The sequence below is a fragment of the Staurois parvus genome, unplaced genomic scaffold, assembly GCF_062004578.1.
Source record: "Staurois parvus isolate SC_StPar_1 unplaced genomic scaffold, SC_StPar_1.0 ptg000818l, whole genome shotgun sequence".
Classification (NCBI taxonomy): domain Eukaryota; kingdom Metazoa; phylum Chordata; class Amphibia; order Anura; family Ranidae; genus Staurois; species Staurois parvus.
The window spans coordinates 10,444,520-10,469,710 of record NW_028318614.1 but is presented as its reverse complement, the minus strand read 5'-3'; the positions used below and the strand labels follow the sequence as shown (position 1 = coordinate 10,469,710).

General features: G+C 51.4%; 1 pseudogene across 1 annotated transcript in view; it reads left to right on the top strand.

Moving 5' to 3' along the window:
- The first annotated feature begins 796 nt into the window (after window positions 1-796).
- The window catches only part of LOC149444069 (dispanin subfamily A member 2b-like), a 43,652-nt pseudogene continuing 19,257 nt past the window's right edge, over window positions 797-25,191 (top strand). Inside the window, exon 1 of the transcript XR_016306579.1 lies at window positions 797-1,140. The product of XR_016306579.1 is annotated as a dispanin subfamily A member 2b-like (transcript). The remainder of the gene's footprint in view (window positions 1,141-25,191) is intronic.

Genomic DNA, 25,191 nt, shown 5'->3' with positions numbered 1-25,191 from the left:
CGTGATGCTATCATGTCAATATGGACCAAAATCTCTGAGTAATGTTTCCAACACCTTGTTAAATCTATGCCATGAAGAATTAAGGCAGTTCTGAAGGCAAAAGGGGGTCCAACCCGGTACTAGCAGGGTGCACCTAATAAATTGACCGGTGAGTGTATATACTGTAGAACTAAATTAAATAAAATATTTTAATCTTGTGCTACTTTGAGTTACTTTGTAAGATGAAAGACAACAATGATAAGTGCAGCTTTCCAGTAGCTAAACCTTTGGAGTGAAGACAAAAGGACAATACTTTGTTTGATACTTGTACTTGCTCTGAAATAAGAAAGACATAAAATACAATGTTTATATATTAATAATGAATAGATTCAATAAAGGAGTGAAAAATATGCATGTAAACTAGTAAACTGTTTTTAAAGAGTGGTGTACTATGGCATTAGGTCTTCCTGGTGCAGAATTGACTGATGTCAGGCCAACACAACTAAATGCGTACTACATCTAGCAAAGGTAAAAAGTGATTTGTTTTCAGTGGCAGTATACCATAGTTATCTGGTTCTGTAACCCAGAAATGGGTGAACACTTCTCATGCTATATGCAGCAGAATCAAAAACCTCTCCACATAGAACTTTGATCTAATATAACAATTATTTACATATGTCTATATACAATAATTTTCTTCCATCTGGTTGTTTTTGTTCTTCAGGTTTACCCTTTTTCCCCATACAAGCTGCTAGTGGTTTTCTTTTCCTGTTTTGAGAACATAAAAACTGCCCCAAACATCTGGCACAGTTCCTTTCCCTCCCACCAGCAAATATTCTCCAGACTGCTCTCCGCGATACTTTTTTTTACCAAAGCTCTCAAGAAAATATCTGTAATCTTTCCTTCACTAAAGTTATGGAACCAAGAGATTATGCCTCAGAACTTAATTTGCCACCGAGGTACAGCAAGACAGCAAATGAACAAGAAGGGATGGAGTTTCTGAATAACCCCGGACAGCAGATTCAATCCACTGTAGTAACGATTGCTACAGGAGCTCCTGAGGTTTCCCCTGTAAAAGACTACATCATCTTGTCACTGTTCAACGCCATGTACACAAACTGTTTCTGCCTTGGATTTCTTGCCCTTGTGTATTCCATCAAGGTAAGACTTCTTTTGCCAGTGATTGCCATCCTGCTAGGCACTGAGGACCTCGTATGCAGCTCTTAATTGCTCCATATGGCCCTTTTTTTACAGAGGTGCCAGGAGAGAAGGGGAGGGGGCATTAGAGGTTCAATTGTGGTATTTTTACCTTGGAAAAAACAATAGAAAATGCTGCATATGGAATATGTTGGAAGGGGAATATGTTTCAATATGGAAAGGCCTTTCATCCCAATGCCATCCAGTATGCATGGTGTGTATATTATAAATTTAATTTTCACTTTGTAAGAATGAGTAAGGTGGGGAGATCAACGGCTGCGATGCTCACATACAGGCAAAGCAGTAGTAAAAAGAATTCCTTTATATGGTCTTACTTGCCCATCTCTATTCTGCAAACTGACCATTACTGCTTTATGCTCACACTATCATGAAACATAATTTATTCTCATAATGCATGAAGCAATGGTATTCAGAATATGAATTTATTTCCCCATATCACACATTGTTTTGTCTGTTTGTCTCCACATTTACATGCAGACCAAGCTGTGACAAGGCGGGCTGGGACAAACTACAACACCCTTAAGATGGTTACCTGAAATTTCCGTGTTTTAAATCTTCTATTTATTTACAAAGGCAAAGGTCCCCTAAATTTTTTTTACAGTTTAGAGAGGTATTAACCCCCCCCCCCTCATAAAATTCATTATACTGCATCTTACAAATTCTTAGATGTAGCGATAGAATTCGTTTTCGGCTTTTATTTTCACCTGGTGATCTTGCCGGAAAGTCTCTTACTTTTCAATGTCCTTTAACAGACCAAGCTATCCATAAAATGTGGCAGTTACAGGAACAAGACAAACCATTTAACATTGACTGGGGTGCTTACAATTGTCAGCATTTATTCAATTAAATAAATCCTTTACCCCAATAGGAAAAGAAAAACGTTTGTATTGCAACTGCTTAAAATGAATCTCTTCTTAAAGGTGGGCTGACCTGCCTAAAACAGCTTTAATTATGCTGAGAATTGCCACCCCCTGTGCATATGCAGATGTGCCACAGGGCTCGCATACAGAGAGAGCCCTGCGGCACATCTGTGCATGCACTGGTCCACAGTACAAAAATGGGAACTGCCACGGTCTATAACTGGCCTTCACAGCAAGGAGCACATGGAAGGGTGATGCATGTCAAACAATAAAAGAGAATAATTCCCAGCTCAGCTTACCAACCAGCCTGCAAACAAACTGAGTGAGCCTAACAGTATGCATTAAAAACAGGGGTTTAGTGAGCACACATTTGCAAACACATGCGTAAGCTACAGAGCCTCATTCCAGCACCCTGATATTCTGCAGTTCCTAACTCTACAAATTTTGAGAGCCCCCATAGTAGAGATACATGTATTTAATGGATAGACCAAGGGCAGGTGGACCTGAGGGAGCCCACCCCTCTTTAAAGGTATAGGAGCGCACTGGACACCCAGCACATAGCACAATAGCAGCCAAGGTGTCCAGTGCGCCCCCTCGACCAACTCTGTCGAGGGGAGGAAAGAAGAACTACTGTAGTTGTGAAGTGATTTTATTCCTCTGTTGTAGGGTGGCCAACTCATCAAGTGTACACCTCTTCCACCCACTGGGGGGTTGCTGTCGATTCGACTACTGACACAAGATTGCAGGCAGCCGGGCGTCCAGTGAATTTTGTAGTTGAAGTGGGCCAGTCGGGCCATCCACCTTTGTTCCAGCGCCCCCAGCTTAGCTGAGTTTAAATATGCCAGGTTACTATTACCTGTGTACACAGCAATTTGAACTCCTGTAAGGTATTTGGCAAATCTTTCAGTAATGGCTCACACGAGGGCCAGGAACTCTAATTTGAATGAACTGCAATTGTAAGGCTTACGCTCTGTAGCCTGTGGACTGTGACTGGTGTATACAATTACCCATATTTGGCCATCTTTCCCCTGAGCCAATACAGTTCCTAGCCCTTGTAAGCTTGCATTCAAATAGATTCTAAAGGGCTTAGTATAATCCACATAGTCTAGGTGAAAACTGGAAGACATTCACTGCTTATGGTGTCAAAATCTGTTTCAGTTCATGCCACTGGGTCTGGATTGAGGGTGACATTCGCCCCTTCTGTTGGTGAGACTATCCACTCAACAGCTGGTGAAGGGGCACCGCATTTTGTGGGTATGAAGAGTCTATAAGAACACACATATCGGTCATGCTGGAAAATCCACCAAAAACGGCCGTTTTTCGTGGACATTGGTGGCAGCATCGCTGCTAGCAACGACCGATTTTTCATTTATTGGACGAAAATTCGGCCGATAAACGGCCCGTCTATGGCCTGCCTTATTCACTTTAAGGTCATCACAGAGGATAAGGAGGCACTCTTTATGTCTGGAGGAAAAGAGATTTATTCTGCAAATACGGAAAGGTTTTTTCACAGTAAGAGCTTTGAAAATGTGGAATAGACTCCCTCAAGAAGTGGTTCTGGCCAGCTCAGTAGATTGTTTTAAAAAAGCACATAATATAACTGGATACTAACGTTTATAGCTAAGTTGATCCAGGGAATATTCAACTGCCTCTTGTGGGATCAGGAAAGATTTTTTTTCCCTGCAAGGGCAAATTGACTCATGATTTACTGGGGGGTTTTTTGCCTTCCTCTGGATCAACTGTGGGTATAGGATTGTGTATATAGGATTGTATACATTTTTTTTCCTTTTTATTGGTTGAACTAGATGGACTAGATGGAATTTTTTTTCAACTACACTAACTATGTAATAATTAAAGTATTTCAGCTAAAATGTTTCCCATCTCCCATCTCCCATATGGTTATGTTATAGCTTTCCTGGAGTTTAATAATTCCTCCTATACTTTTGTGGCTCTGTATATACCTCCTCCCTTTTCAGTCACTTTTTGGGACACTGTAATTACCCAGGTCCTACAGGGGGCGGAAGGCCCTCTTAATATGGTCCTCTTTCCTGTGCTGGACAGGTTTCTTTTTTTTTTTTTTTTTTTTAATTTAAATATTTATTTGTTTTCAAATATAGCAATATAAATATCTCCAAAACGAGATGTAATAAAATACAACATAACAATTTTCTTCTAAAAACACTTATTGCATATCATTTTCTCCCCTTAACCCCCATCCCTCAGCCCCCCCTCCCTCCCATCCCTCTTCAATAAACCCCTGACATCTGACCAATTCCCATCTTTGTTCTTATTCACGGAGTAGCTTCTTTCCTCTTTGCTCTAAATTCCTCCCATTTCTTCCATTTTGTATAATAGACCTCCATCTTATCCTCCTGTATATAATACAGTTTCTCCATTCTAACAATCTGATCCACTCTGGCTATCCAACCATCTACCTCCGGTGCCTCCACTTTACGCCAGAACCTAGGTATCAATCCTTTAGCTGCATTTAAGTAGCACTCTATACCCATATTCCTAAATGTTTTCATTGATATTTCTGTGATATGAAAAAGGCATGTCTCAGGGTCCAAACCAATCTCAATTTCAGTGATATTCCTAATTTGATTTACAACCTTCCTCCAGTAAACTTGTATTTTTGGGCATCCCCACCACACGTGATACGTTGTGCCCCCCTCTCCACATTCTCGCCAACACCCAGGTTGTTTCTCACTACTCATTTTGTGCTCTACCCTCGGAGTGATATACCACCTACTTAAACATTTATAGTTCAATTCCACCTCCCGCATACTAACATTTCCATGTACCATTCTATATATTTTTCTTTGTGTTTGTTCCTCCCACTCTACCCCCAAATCCCTTTCCCATTTTTCTATATATCTTAATTTTACCTTACTATCTAAATCAGTGAGAATTCTATATGTTTTAGCAGTGTTGTGTTTCCCATCACCTCGAACTTCAAAAAATTTCTCAAATAAATTCCAATCTTTTCTAATTCTAAGGGGCTTCGTCAATTTCCCCACGAATCGTTTTAATTGATTATACCTCCATATATCTATTTTAGTGAAAATCCCTCCCTCTTCCCTTTTCAAATCCTCTAGTGTTCGTAAGTTTACCCCCTCCATTACATCTCTCAACTGAGCATCCTCTTTCTTAATCCATTTACCCGTAATTTCCTCTTTACCTGGGGGGAAAAACTCTGAATTTCTTAATGGCATCAACAGTGAGTTAAAATCCCAATTCCTCTGTTTGTGCAATCTATCCCATTCTTTCAAAACAATCCTAGTGTATGGACTTGTGCTCTCAGCTAATTCTCTAAACTGTGTTGACACCCAAACAATCCCACTCAAATCTTCCCCACTAAGTGTATTTTCTATTGTGACCCAATTTTTACTCTTTATATTATGTTTCCAGTCAAAAATTCTTGATAAGATCACTGCTCTATAATACCTTTTGAGATCCGGCACTCCTACCCCCCCCCCCCCTTTTCTTTATTTCTACTAAGCACTTCATATGATACTCTAGGTTTTTTATTTTTCCATATATATATTGTTACCATTTGCTTAATTGTTCTAAAGTATGTCCCTGGGAGTTTAATGGGAATCATTTGGAGTTTATACAAAACCTTAGGGAGAATTACCATTTTTATTAGGTTAATACTAGAGATGAGCGAAGAAATGAAAAATTCGATTCGACTGATTCGGCGAATTCGTGGACAATATTCGATTCGAGTCGAATAAATTCGCTGTGAATTTAACTTAAAAAAGGGTGTTTCTAGGCTTCAGAGAGACTTAATATTAGTGCAGAACACTGTACCTTTAATTTAAATGCCCTTGGAGTCTGCTGGGGAAGAGAAATAATACTGTCACTCAGTATGACATGCAGATGAGTGCCGTCGATCTTCGAATCACCGCACACTTCACTCATTTGGCCAGTCACGGGGCCAAAACCAGTGTTTGGAGCCACAGTGTGGCGGTGGAGGCAGCAGCAATGGGAGGCCATACAGCAACCTATGACAAAATGGAAACCAGCAGGAGTGTGAGGAGACCTCAAAGTGGCACATGGCAGAGTGGGAGCAATGGGAGGCGGTACAAGGACCCATGTCACACTGTGGACCCAGCAGCAGCGTGACGAGGCGGTACGGGGGCCCATGGCAGATTTGGGGCCTGGCAGCACCTATGGGAGGCCTGTAATCTGCCAGCAACCTATGACAAAATGGAAACCAGCAGGAGTGTGAGGAGACCTGAAAGTGGCACATGGCAGAGTGGGAGCAATGGGAGGCGGTACAGGGACCCATGTCACACTGTGGACCCAGCAGCAGCGTGACCAGGCGGTACGGGGGCCCATGGCAGATTACAGGCCTGGCAGCAGCAATGGGAGGCCCGTAATCTGTCAGCACCCTATGACAAAAAATGGAACACACCAGCAGTGTGTGAGGAGACCTGAAAGTGGCACATGGCAGAGTGTGGCGATGGAGACAGCAGCAATGGGAGGCCGTACAGGGACCCATGAGAGACTGTGGACCTGGCAGCAGCATGAGGAGGCGGTATAGGGGCCCATGGCAGATTAGGGGCCTGGCAGCAGCTATAGGAGGCCCGTAATCTGCCAGCACCCTATGACAAAAAATTGAACACACCAGCAGTGTGTGAGGAGACCTGAAAGTGGCACATGGCAGAGTGTGGCGATGGAGACAGCAGCAATGGGAGGCCGTACAGGGACCCATGAGAGACTCTGGACCTGGCAGCAGCATGAGGAGGCGGTATAGGGGCCCATGGCAGATTAGGGGCCTGGCAGCAGCTATAGGAGGCCCGTAATCTGCCAGCACCCTATGACAAAAAATTGAACACACCAGCAGTGTGTGAGGAGACCTGAAAGTGGCACATGGCAGAGTGTGGCGATGGAGACAGCAGCAATGGGAGGCCGTACAGGGACCCATGAGAGACTCTGGACCTGGCAGCAGCATGAGGAGGCGGTATAGGGGCCCATGGCAGATTAGGGGCCTGGCAGCAGCTATGGGAGGCCCGTAATCTGCCAGCACCCTATGACAAAAAATGGAACACACCAGCAGTGTGAGGAGACCTGAAAGTGGCACATGTTTGAGGCATGATTCATGGAGGATTTAGTCAGTTGTGTCAGGAACTGGTGGTTTGAAATCCAGGCTAATCCACGCCTGATTCATTTTCACAAACGTGAGTCTCTCCACACTTTGGGTGGACAGTCGTGTCCTCCGCGGAGTTACAATACCTCCTGCCGCACTAAACACGTGCTCCGATGCCACGCTACTGGCCGGGCATGACAGCCTTTCAAGGGCAAATTCAGCTAGTTGGGGCCAAAGGTCAAGTTTCGTTGCCCAGTAGTCAAGGGGATTGTCTACCTCGGTTGGCAGGGTGCTGTCCAAGTAGGCCTAAGCCTGTTGTTTGAGGTCCTGCTCCAGGTCCACCTGATGCTGCTGCTGCTGCGGCTGGTTAGTAGTTTCCTCACTGCGCTGGTGAAGAAAGCTACTCATCATCGACTGCAGACTGAGGCAGCCGCTGCTGGTGGAGCTGCCACTGCTCCTACCACCCCACCCCTCCCCTGCTGCCATGGCAGCGGAACGCGAGCGCACAGGGCCCACAGTGTCTGAGGATGGACGTTGGCGCAGAAAGGCAGAGACCAGATGACTACATAGGTGGTTTTTATAGTACGTTATTTTGGCCTCCCTCTCAGCAGGTGTGAAAAAGGCCACCATTTTTGAACGGTAGCGAGGGTCCAACAAGGTGGACAGCCAAAAGTCATCCCTCTGTCTGATGGTTATTATTCGGCTGTCGCTACGCAAGCAAGCGAGCATGCTATGGGCCATTTGTGCCAAGGAATGCGAGGGACTCCCTGCCTCCATCTCCACAGCATACTGCCACGGTGTGTCTGGGTCCTCTGTCTCCTCCTCCTCCTCCTCTACCAGATGCTCCTGCTCCTCCACTCCTGTCCGCTGAGTGGAAAAACCACCCATTTCACTCAATAATTCCTGAGCACCAATGTCCTCCTCTACCTCCTCCTCTTCTTCCTGTCCTGCCCCCACAGGGGTCATGTGGCGTTGAGATCTGTGCGCCACGTCTACCGCGCCCTGACCAGCCATTGTTAACAGCATTTGTTCCAGGACGTGCAACAGAGGAATGACGTCGTTCATCCCATAGTCCTGCCAACTCACGAATAGCGTGGCCTCCTCAAAGGGCCTGAGCAAGCGCAGGTGTCACGCATGAGCTGCCAATGGCTGACATCTAAGTTACACAGGGAGTACCTTTATCCGCTTTTAACATCAGGAAATCTGTGATGGCCTTTCGCTGTTCGTAAAGGCGGTCTAACATATGTAGGGTTGAATTCCACCTTGTTGCAACGTCACAGCATGAGGAGTCGGTACGGGGGCCCATGGCAGATTACGTGCCTGGCAGCAGCAATGGGAGGCCCGTAATCTGCCAGCACCCTATGTCAAAAAATTGAACACACCAGCAGTGTGAGGAGACCTGAAAGTGGCACATGGCAGAGTGTGGCTATGGAGACAGCAGCAATGGGAGGCCGTACAGGGACCCATGACACACTCTGGACTTGGCAGCAGCATGAGGAGGCGGTATAGGGGCCCATGGCAGATTAGGGGCCTGGAAGCAGCTATGGGAGGCCCGTAATCTGCCAGCACCCTATGTCAAAAAATTGAACACACCAGCAGTGTGAGGAGACCTGAAAGTGGCACATGGCATGAGAGACTGTGGACCTGGCAGCAGCATGAGGAGGCGGTATAGGGGCCCATGGCAGATTAGGGGCCTGGCAGCAGCTATGGGAGGCCCGTAATCTGCCAGCACCCTATGACAAAAAATTGAACACACCAGCAGTGTGTGAGGAGACCTGAAAGTGGCACATGGCAGAGTGTGGCGATGGAGACAGCAGCAATGGGAGGCCGTACAGGGACCCATGACACACTCTGGACTTGGCAGCAGCATGAGGAGGCGGTATAGGGGCCCATGGCAGATTAGGGGCCTGGCAGAAGCTATGTGAGGCCCGTAATCTGCCAGCACCCTATGACAAAAAATGGAACACACCAGCAGTGTGAGGAGACCTGAAAGTGGCACATGGCAGAGTGTGGCGATGGAGACAGCAGCAATGGGAGGCCGTACAGGGACCCATGAGAGACTGTGGACCTGGCAGCAGCATGAGGAGGCGGTATAGGGGCCCATGGCAGATTAGGGGCCTGGCAGCAGCTATGGGAGGCCCGTAATCTGCCAGCACCCTATGACAAAAAATTGAACACACCAGCAGTGTGTGAGGAGACCTGAAAGTGGCACATGGCAGAGTGTGGCGATGGAGACAGCAGCAATGGGAGGCCGTACAGGGACCCATGACACACTCTGGACTTGGCAGCAGCATGAGGAGGCGGTATAGGGGCCCATGGCAGATTAGGGGCCTGGCAGCAGCTATGGGAGGCCCGTAATCTGCCAGCACCCTATGACAAAAAATGGAACACACCAGCAGTGTGAGGAGACCTGAAAGTGGCACATGTTTGGGGCATGATTCATGGCGGATTTAGTCAGTTGTGTCAGGAACTGGTGGTTTGAAATCCAGACTAATCCACGCCTGATTCATTTTCACAAACGTGAGTCTCTCCACACTTTGGGTGGACAGTCGTGTCCTCCGCGGAGTTACAATACCTCCTGCCGCACTAAACACGTGCTCCGATGCCACGCTACTGGCCGGGCATGACAGCCTTTCAAGGGCAAATTCAGCTAGTTGGGGCCAAAGGTCAAGTTTCGTTGCCCAGTAGTCAAGGGGATTGTCTACCTCGGTTGGCAGGGTGCTGTCCAAGTAGGCCTAAGCCTGTTGTTTGAGGTCCTGCTCCAGGTCCACCTGATGCTGCTGCTGCTGCGGCTGGTTAGTAGTTTCCTCACTGCGCTGGTGAAGAAAGCTACTCATCATCGACTGCAGACTGAGGCAGCCGCTGCTGGTGGAGCTGCCACTGCTCCTACCACCCCACCCCTCCCCTGCTGCCATGGCAGCGGAACGCGAGCGCACAGGGCCCACAGTGTCTGAGGATGGACATTGGCGCAGAAAGGCAGAGACCAGCTGACTACATAGGTGGTTTTTATAGTACGTTATTTTGGCCTCCCTCTCAGCAGGTGTGAAAAAGGCCACCATTTTTGAACGGTAGCGAGGGTCCAACAAGGTGGACAGCCAAAAGTCATCCCTCTGTCTGATGGTTATTATTCGGCTGTCGCTACGCAAGCAAGCGAGCATGCTATGGGCCATTTGTGCCAAGGAATGCGAGGGACTCCCTGCCTCCATCTCCACAGCATACTGCCACGGTGCGTCTGGGTCCTCTGTCTCCTCCTCCTCCTCCTCCTCCACCAGATGCTCCTGCTCCTCCACTCCTGTCCGCTGAGTGGAAAAACCACCCATTTCACTCAATAATTCCTGAGCACCAATGTCCTCCTCTACCTCCTCCTCTTCTTCCTGTCCTGCCCCCACAGGGGTCATGTGGCGTTGAGATCTGTGCGCCACGTCTACCGCGCCCTGACCAGCCATTGTTAACAGCATTTGTTCCAGGACGTGCAACAGAGGAATGACGTCGTTCATCCCATAGTCCTGCCGACTCACGAATAGCGTGGCCTCCTCAAAGGGCCTGAGCAAGCGCAGGTGTCACGCATGAGCTGCCAATGGCTGACATCTAAGTTACACAGGGAGTACCTTTATCCGCTTTTAACATCAGGAAATCTGTGATGGCCTTTCGCTGTTCGTAAAGGCGGTCTAACATATGTAGGGTTGAATTCCACCTTGTTGCAACGTCACAGCATGAGGAGTCGGTACGGGGGCCCATGGCAGATTACGTGCCTGGCAGCAGCAATGGGAGGCCCGTAATCTGCCAGCACCCTATGTCAAAAAATTGAACACACCAGCAGTGTGAGGAGACCTGAAAGTGGCACATGGCAGAGTGTGGCTATGGAGACAGCAGCAATGGGAGGCCGTACAGGGACCCATGACACACTCTGGACTTGGCAGCAGCATGAGGAGGCGGTATAGGGGCCCATGGCAGATTAGGGGCCTGGCAGCAGCTATGGGAGGCCCGTAATCTGCCAGCACCCTATGTCAAAAAATTGAACACACCAGCAGTGTGAGGAGACCTGAAAGTGGCACATGGCATGAGAGACTGTGGACCTGGCAGCAGCATGAGGAGGCGGTATAGGGGCCCATGGCAGATTAGGGGCCTGGCAGCAGCTATGGGAGGCCCGTAATTTGCCAGCACCCTATGTCAAAAAATTGAACACACCAGCAGTGTGTGAGGAGACCTGAAAGTGGCACATGGCAGAGTGTGGCGATGGAGACAGCAGCAATGGGAGGCCGTACAGGGACCCATGAGAGACTGTGGACCTGGCAGCAGCATGAGGAGGCGGTATAGGGGCCCATGGCAGATTAGGGGCCTGGCAGCAGCTTTGGGAGGCCCGTAATCTGCCAGCACCCTATGACAAAAAATTGAACACACCAGCAGTGTGAGGAGACCTGAAAGTGGAACATGGCATGAGAGACTCTGGACCTGGCAGCAGCATGAGGAGGCGGTATAGGGGCCCATGGCAGATTAGGGGCCTGGCAGCAGCTATGGGAGGCCCGTAATCTGCCAGCACCCTATGTCAAAAAATTGAACACACCAGCAGTGTGAGGAGACCTGAAAGTGGCACATGGCATGAGAGACTGTGGACCTGGCAGCAGCATGAGGAGGCGGTATAGGGGCCCATGGCAGATTAGGGGCCTGGCAGCAGCTATGGGAGGCCCGTAATTTGCCAGCACCCTATGTCAAAAAATTGAACACACCAGCAGTGTGTGAGGAGACCTGAAAGTGGCACATGGCAGAGTGTGGCGATGGAGACAGCAGCAATGGGAGGCCGTACAGGGACCCATGAGAGACTGTGGACCTGGCAGCAGCATGAGGAGGCGGTATAGGGGCCCATGGCAGATTAGGGGCCTGGCAGCAGCTATGGGAGGCCCGTAATCTGCCAGCACCCTATGTCAAAAAATTGAACACACCAGCAGTGTGAGGAGACCTGAAAGTGGCACATGGCATGAGAGACTCTGGACCTGGCAGCAGCATGAGGAGGCAGTATAGGGGCCAATGGCAGATTAGGGGCCTGGCAGCAGCTATGTGAGGCCCGTAATCTGCCAGCACCCTATGACAAAAAATGTAACACACCAGCAGTGTGAGGAGACCTGAAAGTGGCACATGGCAGAGTGTGGCGATGGAGACAGCAGCAATGGGAGGCCGTACAGGGACCCATGAGAGACTGTGGACCTGGCAGCAGCATGAGGAGGCGGTATAGGGGCCCATGGCAGATTAGGGGCCTGGCAGCAGCTATGGGAGGCCCGTAATCTGCCAGCACCCTATGTCAAAAAATTGAACACACCAGCAGTGTGAGGAGACCTGAAAGTGGCACATGGCATGAGAGACTGTGGACCTGGCAGCAGCATGAGGAGGCGGTATAGGGGCCCATGGCAGATTAGGGGCCTGGCAGCAGCTATGGGAGGCCCGTAATTTGCCAGCACCCTATGTCAAAAAATTGAACACACCAGCAGTGTGTGAGGAGACCTGAAAGTGGCACATGGCAGAGTGTGGCGATGGAGACAGCAGCAATGGGAGGCCGTACAGGGACCCATGAGAGACTGTGGACCTGGCAGCAGCATGAGGAGGTGGTATAGGGGCCCATGGCAGATTAGGGGCCTGGCAGCAGCTATGGGAGGCCCGTAATCTGCCAGCACCCTATGTCAAAAAATTGAACACACCAGCAGTGTGAGGAGACCTGAAAGTGGCACATGGCATGAGAGACTCTGGACCTGGCAGCAGCATGAGGAGGCAGTATAGGGGCCCATGGCAGATTAGGGGCCTGGCAGCAGCTATGGGAGGCCCGTAATCTGCCAGCACCCTATGTCAAAAAATTGAACACACCAGCAGTGTGAGGAGACCTGAAAGTGGCACATGGCAGAGTGTGGCGATGGAGACAGCAGCAATGGGAGGCCGTACAGGGACCCATGAGAGACTGTGGACCTGGCAGCAGCATGAGGAGGCGGTATAGGGGCCCATGGCAGATTAGGGGCCTGGCAGCAGCTATGGGAGGCCCGTAATCTGCCAGCACCCTATGACAAAAAATTGAACACACCAGCAGTGTGAGGAGACCTGAAAGTGGCACATGGCAAAGTGTGGCGATGGAGACAGCAGAAATGGGAGGCCGTACAGGGACCCATGAGAGACTCTGGACCTGGCAGCAGCTTGAGGAGGCGGTACAGGGGCCCATGGCAGATTAGGGGCCTGGCAGCAGCTATGGGAGGCCCGTAATCTGCCAGCACCCTATGTCAAAAAATTGAACACACCAGCAGTGTGAGGAGACCTGAAAGTGGCACATGGCAGAGTGTGGCGATGGAGACAGCAGCAATGGGAGGCCGTACAGGGACCCATGAGAGACTGTGGACCTGGCAGCAGCATGAGGAGGCGGTATAGGGGCCAATGGCAGATTAGGGGCCTGGCAGCAGCTATGGGAGGCCCGTAATCTGCCAGCACCCTATGACAAAAAATTGAACACACCAGCAGTGTGAGGAGACCTGAAAGTGGCACATGGCATGAGAGACTCTGGACCTGGCAGCAGCATGAGGAGGCGGTATAGGGGCCCATGGCAGATTAGGGGCCTGGCAGCAGCTATGGGAGGCCCGTAATCTGCCAGCACCCTATGACAAAAAATTGAACACACCAGCAGTGTGAGGAGACCTGAAAGTGGCACATGGCATGAGAGACTCTGGACCTGGCAGCAGCATGAGGAGGCGGTATAGGGGCCCATGGCAGATTAGGGGCCTGGCAGCAGCTATGGGAGGCCCGTAATCTGCCAGCACCCTATGTCAAAAAATTGAACACACCAGCAGTGTGAGGAGACCTGAAAGTGGCACATGGCATGAGAGACTCTGGACCTGGCAGCAGCATGAGGAGGCGGTATATAGGGGCCCATGGCAGATTAGGGGCCTGGCAGCAGCTATAGGAGGCCCGTAATCTGCCAGCACCCTATGTCAAAAAATTGAACACACCAGCAGTGTGAGGAGACCTGAAAGTGGCACATGGCAGAGTGTGGCTATGGAGACAGCAGCAATGGGAGGCCGTACAGGGACCCATGACACACTCTGGACTTGGCAGCAGCATGAGGAGGCGGTATAGGGGCCCATGGCAGATTAGGGGCCTGGCAGCAGCTATGGGAGGCCCGTAATCTGCCAGCACCCTATGTCAAAAAATTGAACACACCAGCAGTGTGAGGAGACCTGAAAGTGGCACATGGCATGAGAGACTGTGGACCTGGCAGCAGCATGAGGAGGCGGTATAGGGGCCCATGGCAGATTAGGGGCCTGGCAGCAGCTATGGGAGGCCCGTAATTTGCCAGCACCCTATGTCAAAAAATTGAACACACCAGCAGTGTGTGAGGAGACCTGAAAGTGGCACATGGCAGAGTGTGGCGATGGAGACAGCAGCAATGGGAGGCCGTACAGGGACCCATGAGAGACTGTGGACCTGGCAGCAGCATGAGGAGGCGGTATAGGGGCCCATGGCAGATTAGGGGCCTGGCAGCAGCTTTGGGAGGCCCGTAATCTGCCAGCACCCTATGACAAAAAATTGAACACACCAGCAGTGTGAGGAGACCTGAAAGTGGAACATGGCATGAGAGACTCTGGACCTGGCAGCAGCATGAGGAGGCGGTATAGGGGCCCATGGCAGATTAGGGGCCTGGCAGCAGCTATGGGAGGCCCGTAATCTGCCAGCACCCTATGTCAAAAAATTGAACACACCAGCAGTGTGAGGAGACCTGAAAGTGGCACATGGCATGAGAGACTGTGGACCTGGCAGCAGCATGAGGAGGCGGTATAGGGGCCCATGGCAGATTAGGGGCCTGGCAGCAGCTATGGGAGGCCCGTAATTTGCCAGCACCCTATGTCAAAAAATTGAACACACCAGCAGTGTGTGAGGAGACCTGAAAGTGGCACATGGCAGAGTGTGGCGATGGAGACAGCAGCAATGGGAGGCCGTACAGGGACCCATGAGAGACTGTGGACCTGGCAGCAGCATGAGGAGGCGGTATAGGGGCCCATGGCAGATTAGGGGCCTGGCAGCAGCTATGGGAGGCCCGTAATCTGCCAGCACCCTATGTCAAAAAATTGAACACACCAGCAGTGTGAGGAGACCTGAAAGTGGCACATGGCATGAGAGACTCTGGACCTGGCAGCAGCATGAGGAGGCAGTATAGGGGCCAATGGCAGATTAGGGGCCTGGCAGCAGCTATGTGAGGCCCGTAATCTGCCAGCACCCTATGACAAAAAATGTAACACACCAGCAGTGTGAGGAGACCTGAAAGAGGCACATGGCAGAGTGTGGCGATGGAGACAGCAGCAATGGGAGGCCGTACAGGGACCCATGAGAGACTGTGGACCTGGCAGCAGCATGAGGAGGCGGTATAGGGGCCCATGGCAGATTAGGGGCCTGGCAGCAGCTATGGGAGGCCCGTAATCTGCCAGCACCCTATGTCAAAAAATTGAACACACCAGCAGTGTGAGGAGACCTGAAAGTGGCACATGGCATGAGAGACTGTGGACCTGGCAGCAGCATGAGGAGGCGGTATAGGGGCCCATGGCAGATTAGGGGCCTGGCAGCAGCTATGGGAGGCCCGTAATTTGCCAGCACCCTATGTCAAAAAATTGAACACACCAGCAGTGTGTGAGGAGACCTGAAAGTGGCACATGGCAGAGTGTGGCGATGGAGACAGCAGCAATGGGAGGCCGTACAGGGACCCATGAGAGACTGTGGACCTGGCAGCAGCATGAGGAGGCGGTATAGGGGCCCATGGCAGATTAGGGGCCTGGCAGCAGCTATGGGAGGCCCGTAATCTGCCAGCACCCTATGTCAAAAAATTGAACACACCAGCAGTGTGAGGAGACCTGAAAGTGGCACATGGCATGAGAGACTCTGGACCTGGCAGCAGCATGAGGAGGCAGTATAGGGGCCCATGGCAGATTAGGGGCCTGGCAGCAGCTATGGGAGGCCCGTAATCTGCCAGCACCCTATGTCAAAAAATTGAACACACCAGCAGTGTGAGGAGACCTGAAAGTGGCACATGGCAGAGTGTGGCGATGGAGACAGCAGCAATGGGAGGCCGTACAGGGACCCATGAGAGACTGTGGACCTGGCAGCAGCATGAGGAGGCGGTATAGGGGCCCATGGCAGATTAGGGGCCTGGCAGCAGCTATGGGAGGCCCGTAATCTGCCAGCACCCTATGACAAAAAATTGAACACACCAGCAGTGTGAGGAGACCTGAAAGTGGCACATGGCAAAGTGTGGCGATGGAGACAGCAGAAATGGGAGGCCGTACAGGGACCCATGAGAGACTCTGGACCTGGCAGCAGCTTGAGGAGGCGGTACAGGGGCCCATGGCAGATTAGGGGCCTGGCAGCAGCTATGGGAGGCCCGTAATCTGCCAGCACCCTATGTCAAAAAATTGAACACACCAGCAGTGTGAGGAGACCTGAAAGTGGCACATGGCAGAGTGTGGCGATGGAGACAGCAGCAATGGGAGGCCGTACAGGGACCCATGAGAGACTGTGGACCTGGCAGCAGCATGAGGAGGCGGTATAGGGGCCAATGGCAGATTAGGGGCCTGGCAGCAGCTATGGGAGGCCCGTAATCTGCCAGCACCCTATGACAAAAAATTGAACACACCAGCAGTGTGAGGAGACCTGAAAGTGGCACATGGCATGAGAGACTCTGGACCTGGCAGCAGCATGAGGAGGCGGTATAGGGGCCCATGGCAGATTAGGGGCCTGGCAGCAGCTATGGGAGGCCCGTAATCTGCCAGCACCCTATGACAAAAAATTGAACACACCAGCAGTGTGAGGAGACCTGAAAGTGGCACATGGCATGAGAGACTCTGGACCTGGCAGCAGCATGAGGAGGCGGTATAGGGGCCCATGGCAGATTAGGGGCCTGGCAGCAGCTATGGGAGGCCCGTAATCTGCCAGCACCCTATGTCAAAAAATTGAACACACCAGCAGTGTGAGGAGACCTGAAAGTGGCACATGGCATGAGAGACTCTGGACCTGGCAGCAGCATGAGGAGGCGGTATATAGGGGCCCATGGCAGATTAGGGGCCTGGCAGCAGCTATAGGAGGCCCGTAATCTGCCAGCACCCTATGTCAAAAAATTCTACACACCAGCAGTGTGAGGAGACCTGAAAGTGGCACATGGCAGAGTGTGGCGATGGAGACAGCAGCAATGGGAGGCCGTACAGGGACCCATGAGAGACTCTGGACCTGGCAGCAGCATGAGGAGGCGGTATATAGGGGCCCATGGCAGATTAGGGGCCTGGCAGCAGCTATAGGAGGCCCGTAATCTGCCAGCACCCTATGTCAAAAAATTCAACACACCAGCAGTGTGTGAGGAGACCTGAAAGTGGCACATGGCAGAGTGTGGCAATGGAGACAGCAGCAATGGGAGGCCGTATAGGGACCCATGAGAGACTCTGGACTTGGCAGCAGCATGAGGAGGCGGTATATAGGGGCCCATGGCAGATTAGGGGCCTGGCAGCAGCTATGGGAGGTCCGTAATCTGCCAGCACCCTATGTCAAAAAATTGAAAACACAAGCAGTGTGAAGAGACCTGAATGTGGCACATGGCAGAGTGTGGCGATGGAGACAGCAGCAATGGGAGGCCGTATAGGGACCCATGAGAGACTCTGGACTTGGCAGCAGCATGAGGAGGCGGTATATAGGGGCCCATGGCAGATTAGGGGCCTGGCAGCAGCTATAGGAGGCCCGTAATCTGCCAGCACCCTATGTCAAAAAATTCAACACACCAGCAGTGTGTGAGGAGACCTGAAAGTGGCACATAGCAGAGTGTGGCGATGGAGACAGCAGCAATGGGAGGCCGTATAGGGACCCATGAGAGACTCTGGACTTGGCAGCAGCATGAGGAGGCGGTATATAGGGGCCCATGGCAGATTAGGGGCCTGGCAGCAGCTATAGGAGGCCCGTAATCTGCCAGCACCCTATGTCAAAAAATTCAACACACCAGCAGTGTGTGAGGAGACCTGAAAGTGGCACATGGCAGAGTGTGGCGATGGAGACAGCAGCAATGGGAGGCCGTATAGGGACCCATGAGAGACTCTGGACTTGGCAGCAGCATGAGGAGGCGGTATATAGGGGCCCATGGCAGATTAGGGGCCTGGCAGCAGCTATAGGAGGCCCGTAATCTGCCAGCACCCTATGTCAAAAAATTCAACACACCAGCAGTGTGTGAGGAGACCTGAAAGTGGCACATGGCAGAGTGTGGCGATGGAGACAGCAGCAATGGGAGGCCGTATAGGGACCCATGAGAGACTCTGGACTTGGCAGCAGCATGAGGAGGCGGTATATAGGGGCCCATGGCAGATTAGGGGCCTGGCAGCAGCTATGGGAGGCCCGTAATCTGCCAGCACCCTATGTCAAAAAATTGAAAACACAAGCAGTGTGAAGAGACCTGAATGTGGCACATGGCAAGCTGTGGCGATGGAGACAGCAGCAATGGGAGGCCGTATAGGGACCCATGAGAGACTCTGGACTTGGCAGCAGCATGAGGAGGCGGTATATAGGGGCCCATGGCAGATTAGGGGCCTGGCAGCAGCTATAGGAGGCCCGTAATCTGCCAGCACCCTATGTCAAAAAATTGAACACACCAGCAGTGTGTGAGGAGACCTGAAAGTGGGACATGGCAGAGTGTGGCGATGGAGACAGCAGCAATGGGAGGCCGTATAGGGACCCATGAGAGACTCTGGACTTGGCAGCAGCATTAGGAGGCAGTATATAGGGGCCCATGGCAGATTAGGGGCCTGGCAGCAGCTATAGGAGGCCCGTAATCTGCCAGCACCCTATGTCAAAAAATTCAACACACCAGCAGTGTGTGAGGAGACCTGAAAGTGGCACATGGCAGAGTGTGGCGATGGAGACAGCAGCAATGGGAGGCCGTACAGGGACCCATGAGAGACTCTGGACCTGGCAGCAGCATGAGGAGGCGGTATATAGGGGCCCATGGCAGATTAGGGGCCTGGCAGCAGCTATAGGAGGCCCGTAATCTGCCAGCACCCTATGTCAAAAAATTCAACACACCAGCAGTGTGTGAGGAGACCTGAAAGTGGCACATGGCAGAGTGTGGCGATGGAGACAGCAGCAATGGGAGGCCGTATAGGGACCCATGAGAGACTCTGGACTTGGCAGCAGCATGAGGAGGCGGTATATAGGGGCCCATGGCAGATTAGGGGCCTGGCAGCAGCTATAGGAGGCCCGTAATCTGCCAGCACCCTATGTCAAAAAATTCAACACACCAGCAGTGTGTGAGGAGACCTGAAAGTGGCACATGGCAGAGTGTGGCGATGGAGACAGCAGCAATGGGAGGCCGTACAGGGACCCATGAGAGACTCTGGACTTGGCAGCAGCATGAGGAGGCGGTATATAGGGGCCCATGGCAGATTAGGGGCCTGGCAGCAGCTATGGGAGGCCCGTAATCTGCCAGCACCCTATGACAAAAAATGGAACACACCAGCAGTGTGTGAGGAGACCTGAAAGTGGCACATGTTTGAGGCATGATTCATGGCGGATTTAGTCAGTTGTGTCAGGAACTGGTGGTTTGAAATCCAGACTAATCCACGCCTGATTCATTTTCACAAACGTGAGTCTCTCCACACTTTGGGTGGACAGTCGTGTCCTCCGCGGAGTTACAATACCTCCTGCCGCACTAAACACGCGCTCCGATGCCACGCTACTGGCCGGGCATGACAGCCTTTCAAGGGCAAATTCAGCTAGTTGGGGCCAAAGGTCAAGTTTCGTTGCCCAGTAGTCAAGGGGATTGTCTACCTCGGTTGGCAGGGTGCTGTCCAAGTAGGCCCAAGCCTGTTGTTTGAGGTCCTGCTCCAGGTCCACCTGATGCTGCTGCTGCTGCTGCTGCGGCTGGTTAGTAGTTTCCTCACTGCGCTGGTGAAGAAAGCTACTCATCATCGACTGCAGACTGAGGCAGCCGCTGCTGGTGGAGCTGCCACTGCTCCTACCACCCCACCCCTCCCCTGCTGCCATGGCAGCGGAACGCGAGCGCAAAGGGCCCACAGTGTCTGAGGATGGACGTTGGCGCACAAAGGCAGAGACCAACTGACTACATAGGTGGTTTTTATAGTACGTTATTTTGGCCTCCCTCTCAGCAGGTGTGAAAAAGGCCACCATTTTTGAACGGTAGCGAGGGTCCAACAAGGTGGACAGCCAAAAGTCATCCCTCTGTCTGATGGTTATTATTCGGCTGTCGCTACGCAAGCAACCGAGCATGCTATGGGCCATTTGTGCCAAGGAATGCGAGGGACTCCCTGCCTCCATCTCCACAGCATACTGCCACGGTGCGTCTGGGTCCTCTGTCCCCTCCTCCTCCTCCTCTACCAGATGCTCCTGCTCCTCCACGCCTGTCCGCTGAGTGGAAAAACCACCAATTTCACTCAATAATTCCTGAGCACAAATGTCCTCCTCTACCTCCTCCTCTTCTTCCTGTCCTGCCCCCACAGGGGTCATGTGGCGTTGAGATCTGTGCGCCACGTCTACCGCACCCTGACCAGCCATTGCTAACAGCATTTGTTCAAGGACGTGCAACAGAGGAATGACGTCGTTCATCCCATAGTCCTGCCGACTCACGAATAGCGTGGCCTCCTCAAAGGGCCTGAGCAAGCGGCAGGTGTCACGCATGAGCTGCCAATGGCTGACATCGAAGTTACACAGGGGAGTACCTTTATCCGCTTGTAACATCAGGAAATCGGTGATGGCCTTTCGCTGCTCGTAAAGGCGGTCTAACATGTGTAGGGTTGAATTCCACCTTGTTGCAACGTCGCAGATCAGGCGATGATGTGGAATTCCGTTCTGCCGCTGCAGCTCAAGGAGGGTGTGCTTTGCGGTGTAGGAATGGCTGAAATGCATGCAAAGTTTACGTGACATTTTAAGGATGTCTTGCAGTGGGATGGTGGATTTTAGGAACCGCTTGACAACCAGATTGAACACGTGAGCCATGCATGGCGCATGGCACAACCTTCCTTGACGCAGAGCAGACACCATGTTCTTTCCGTTGTCGGTCAACATGGTTCCGATTTTCAGTTTGCGCGGAGACAGCCATCTGTCGATTTCTCTGTTCATTACACTCAGAAGTTCCTCCCCTGTGTGACTACGTTCGCCAAGGCATACCAGGTGCAGAACAGCGTGACACCGTTGCGCCCTGCACATGTGATATGCCGGTCGGGTAATGGGACTTGGCACGGGGGTGGCGGCTGAGGACACGGCGGAAGAAGAGGTGGTAGAGGCGGACATCTTTGCCGGACCAAGGACGTGCAAACGTGGAGGCAAAAGCGGCGTGACCTGTCCAAGTTGCTGGTGCGGCTGTGACGGCACCACGTTCACCCAGTGGGCCGTAAATGACATGTACTGTCCCTGACCGTAGTTACAGCTCCACACGTCGGCGCTGCCGTGCACTTTGGCAGAGACCGACATGCTCAAAGACTGGCCCACCATGTCTTCTACATGTGAATGCAGGGCTGGCACTGCCTTTTTGGCGAAGAAATGACGGCTTGGCACTCTCCACCGCGGCGCGGCACAAGCCATCATTTCTCTGAAAGGTGCTGAGTCCACCACTTGGAAAGGGAGGGACTGCAGCACCAGCAACTTGGACAGGAGGACGTTCAGCTTTTGCACCGTCGGGTGCGTGCTCGCAAACTGTTGTCTCTTGGAAACGGATTCCAAGAAAGACTGCTGACGGAATCCGTGAAGAGGAGTAGCAGGAGAAGGAGCATCTGAACGAGCGGAAGATGCCAACGAGCGACAACTCCCCTCAGCAGAGGTGTTGGAGCCTTGACTGGCTGATGGAGGGCGATTGACGTCGGGTGACGGAGCAAGTAACGGAGCGGGTGATGGAGCGGGGGCTGGGGCGGGCAGAACCGCCGTATCTTTATCACGGTTTTCCCAGGCCACCAAATGGCGACGCTGCATATGCTGCCGCAACGCTGTAGTCCCAACATGGGCCCCCTGGCCACGCTTGACTTTCTGGCCACATAGTCGACATACGGCTACGTTTACTTCCTCGGGCGGCTTGACGAAAAATTGCCACACCGCTGAGTAGGAAACTTTGCCCCCGATACTCCTCACTGGCTGACTGCTGCTTCCTCCGTGCACACCGGCACCACTACTGGCCGTGGTGGTAGGCTGCAGTGGAGCTGGTGCTCTACTCCGTGGCCGTTTGGCTCCACTGACACTGCTTCCACTGACACTGCTGCGACCCTGCTGCTGTCTCCTGGGCAACCCACCGACTGTTTCGCTCACTGCCAAGCTGCCACCCTCTTTTCCTGATGATGCGGAAGAAATTGCCTGATGACGACGAGGCTGCCAAGTGCGATCAACCTCCTCATCATCAAGTAGGGTCTCCGCCTCACTACTAGCCCCCTCGGCTGCGTCTGGGTCAGGAGACAGACCTGTCTCTAGACCGGCTACCGGGCCACTCTCCTCGCCACTACTTCTTCGCCTGGCTGCTGAAAAGGCGGATGTCTCCCCCCGTTCCTGACCGCCCTCTGTTAGCTCTTCCTCACTGTACAGTGGGGCTGAGCCCACAGCATGCGATACTTTGCTTGGTGAGGGAACACCAAAGGACAGGGGCAGGTAGAGGACACGTGATTTCAGTGGGCTTGGTCCCGGGCCATGCCAACTAACGGTTGTGTCTGACGTACCCACCGACCGTTGGCTGTAGGTGTCAGAGGTGACCTGGGAAGAGGAAGACGACCGAGCCAACCAATCAATGACGGCAGGGTTGTCGGTGGAGACACGACCGCTGGATGACACCGGGAGCACTGGCCTCTGGCTGCGAATAGTGCTGCCTCGACCCCTTCCTCTGCTGCCACGTCTGCTCGCTCCTAAAACATTGCCTCCTCTGCCACTCCTCTGCATGTTGTCTGACATACTCTTTAATTCAACGATTCTGTGTCCCTGAGTAACAATTCTGTGTCCCTGAGTAACAATTCTGTGTCTGTCCCTGAGTAACAATTCTGTGGCCCTAAGTAACGGTTCTGTGTCCCTCAGTAACAATTCTGTGTCCCTCAGTAACAATTCTGTGTCTGTCCCTGAGTAACAATTATGTGGCCCTAAGTAACGTTTCTGTGGCCCTCAGTAACAATTCTGTGTCCCCCTGATTAACGTTTATGTGGCCCTAAGTAACGGTTCTGTGGCCCTCAGTAACGGTTCTGTGGCCCTCAGTAACAATTCTGTGTCCCTGATTAACGTTTCTGTGGCCCTAAGTAACGGTTCTGTGGCCCTCAGTAAAAATTCTGTGTCCCTCAAGAAACAATTCTGTGTCTGTCCGTGAGTAACAATTCTGTGGCCCTAAGTAACGGTTCTGTGGCCCTCAGTAACAATTCTGTGTCCCTGATTAACGTTTATGTGGCCCTAAGTAACGGTTCTGTGGCCCTCAGTAACAATTCTGTGTCCCTGATTAACGTTTATGTGGCCCTAAGTAACGGTTCTGTGGCCCTCAGTAACAATTCTGTGTCCCTCAGTAACAATTCTGTGTCTGTCCCTGATTAACGTTTACGTGGCCCTAAGTAACGGTTCTGTGGCCCTCAGTAACAATTCTGTGTCCCTGATTAACGTTTCTGTGGCCCTAAGTAACGGTTCTGTGGCCCTCAGTAAAAATTCTGTGTCCCTCAAGAAACAATTCTGTGTCTGTCCGTGAGTAACAATTCTGTGGCCCTAAGTAACGGTTCTGTGGCCCTAAGTAACAATTCTGTGTCCCTGATTAACGTTTATGTGGCCCTAAGTAACGGTTCTGTGGCCCTCAGTAACAATTCTGTGTCCCTGATTAACGTTTATGTGGCCCTAAGTAACGGTTCTGTGGCCCTCAGTAACAATTCTGTGTACCTCAGTAACAATTCTGTGTCTGTCCCTGATTAACGTTTACGTGGCCCTAAGTAACGGTTCTGTGGCCCTCAGTAACAATTCTGTGTCCCTGATTAACGTTTATGTGGCCCTAAGTAACGGTTCTGTGGCCCTCAGTAAAAATTCTGTGTCCCTCAAGAAACAATTCTGTGTCTGTCCGTGAGTAACAATTCTGTGGCCCTAAGTAACGGTTCTGTGGCCCTAAGTAACAATTCTGTGTCCCTGATTAACGTTTATGTGGCCCTAAGTAACGGTTCTGTGGCCCTCAGTAACAATTCTGTGTCCCTGAGTAACAATTATGTGGCCCTAAGTAACGGTTCTGTGGCCCTCAGTAACAATTCTGTGTCCCTGTGTAACAATTCTGTGTCTGTGCGAGTAACAATTCTGTGGCCCTAAGTAACGGTTCTGTGGCCCTCAGTAAAAATTCTGTGTCCCTCAAGAAACAATTCTGTGTCTGTCCGTGAGTAACAATTCTGTGGCCCTAAGTAACGGTTCTGTGGCCCTCAGTAACAATTCTGTGTCCCTGATTAACGTTTATGTGGCCCTAAGTAACGGTTCTGTGGCCCTCAGTAACAATTCTGTGTCCCTGATTAACGTTTATGTGGCCCTAAGTAACGGTTCTGTGGCCCTCAGTAACAATTCTGTGTCCCTCAGTAACAATTCTGTGTCTGTCCCTGATTAACGTTTACGTGGCCCTAAGTAACGGTTCTGTGGCCCTCAGTAACAATTCCGTGTCCCTGATTAACGTTTCTGTGGCCCTAAGTAACGGTTCTGTGGCCCTCAGTAAAAATTCTGTGTCCCTCAAGAAACAATTCTGTGTCTGTCCGTGAGTAACAATTCTGTGGCCCTAAGTAACGGTTCTGTGGCACTAAGTAACAATTCTGTGTCCCTGATTAACGTTTATGTGGCCCTAAGTAAAGGTTCTGTGGCCCTCAGTAACAATTCTGTGTCCCTGATTAACGTTTATGTGGCCCTAAGTAACGGTTCTGTGGCCCTCAGTAACAATTCTGTGTACCTCAGTAACAATTCTGTGTCTGTCCCTGATTAACGTTTACGTGGCCCTAAGTAACGGTTCTGTGGCCCTCAGTAACAATTCTGTGTCCCTGATTAACGTTTATGTGGCCCTAAGTAACGGTTCTG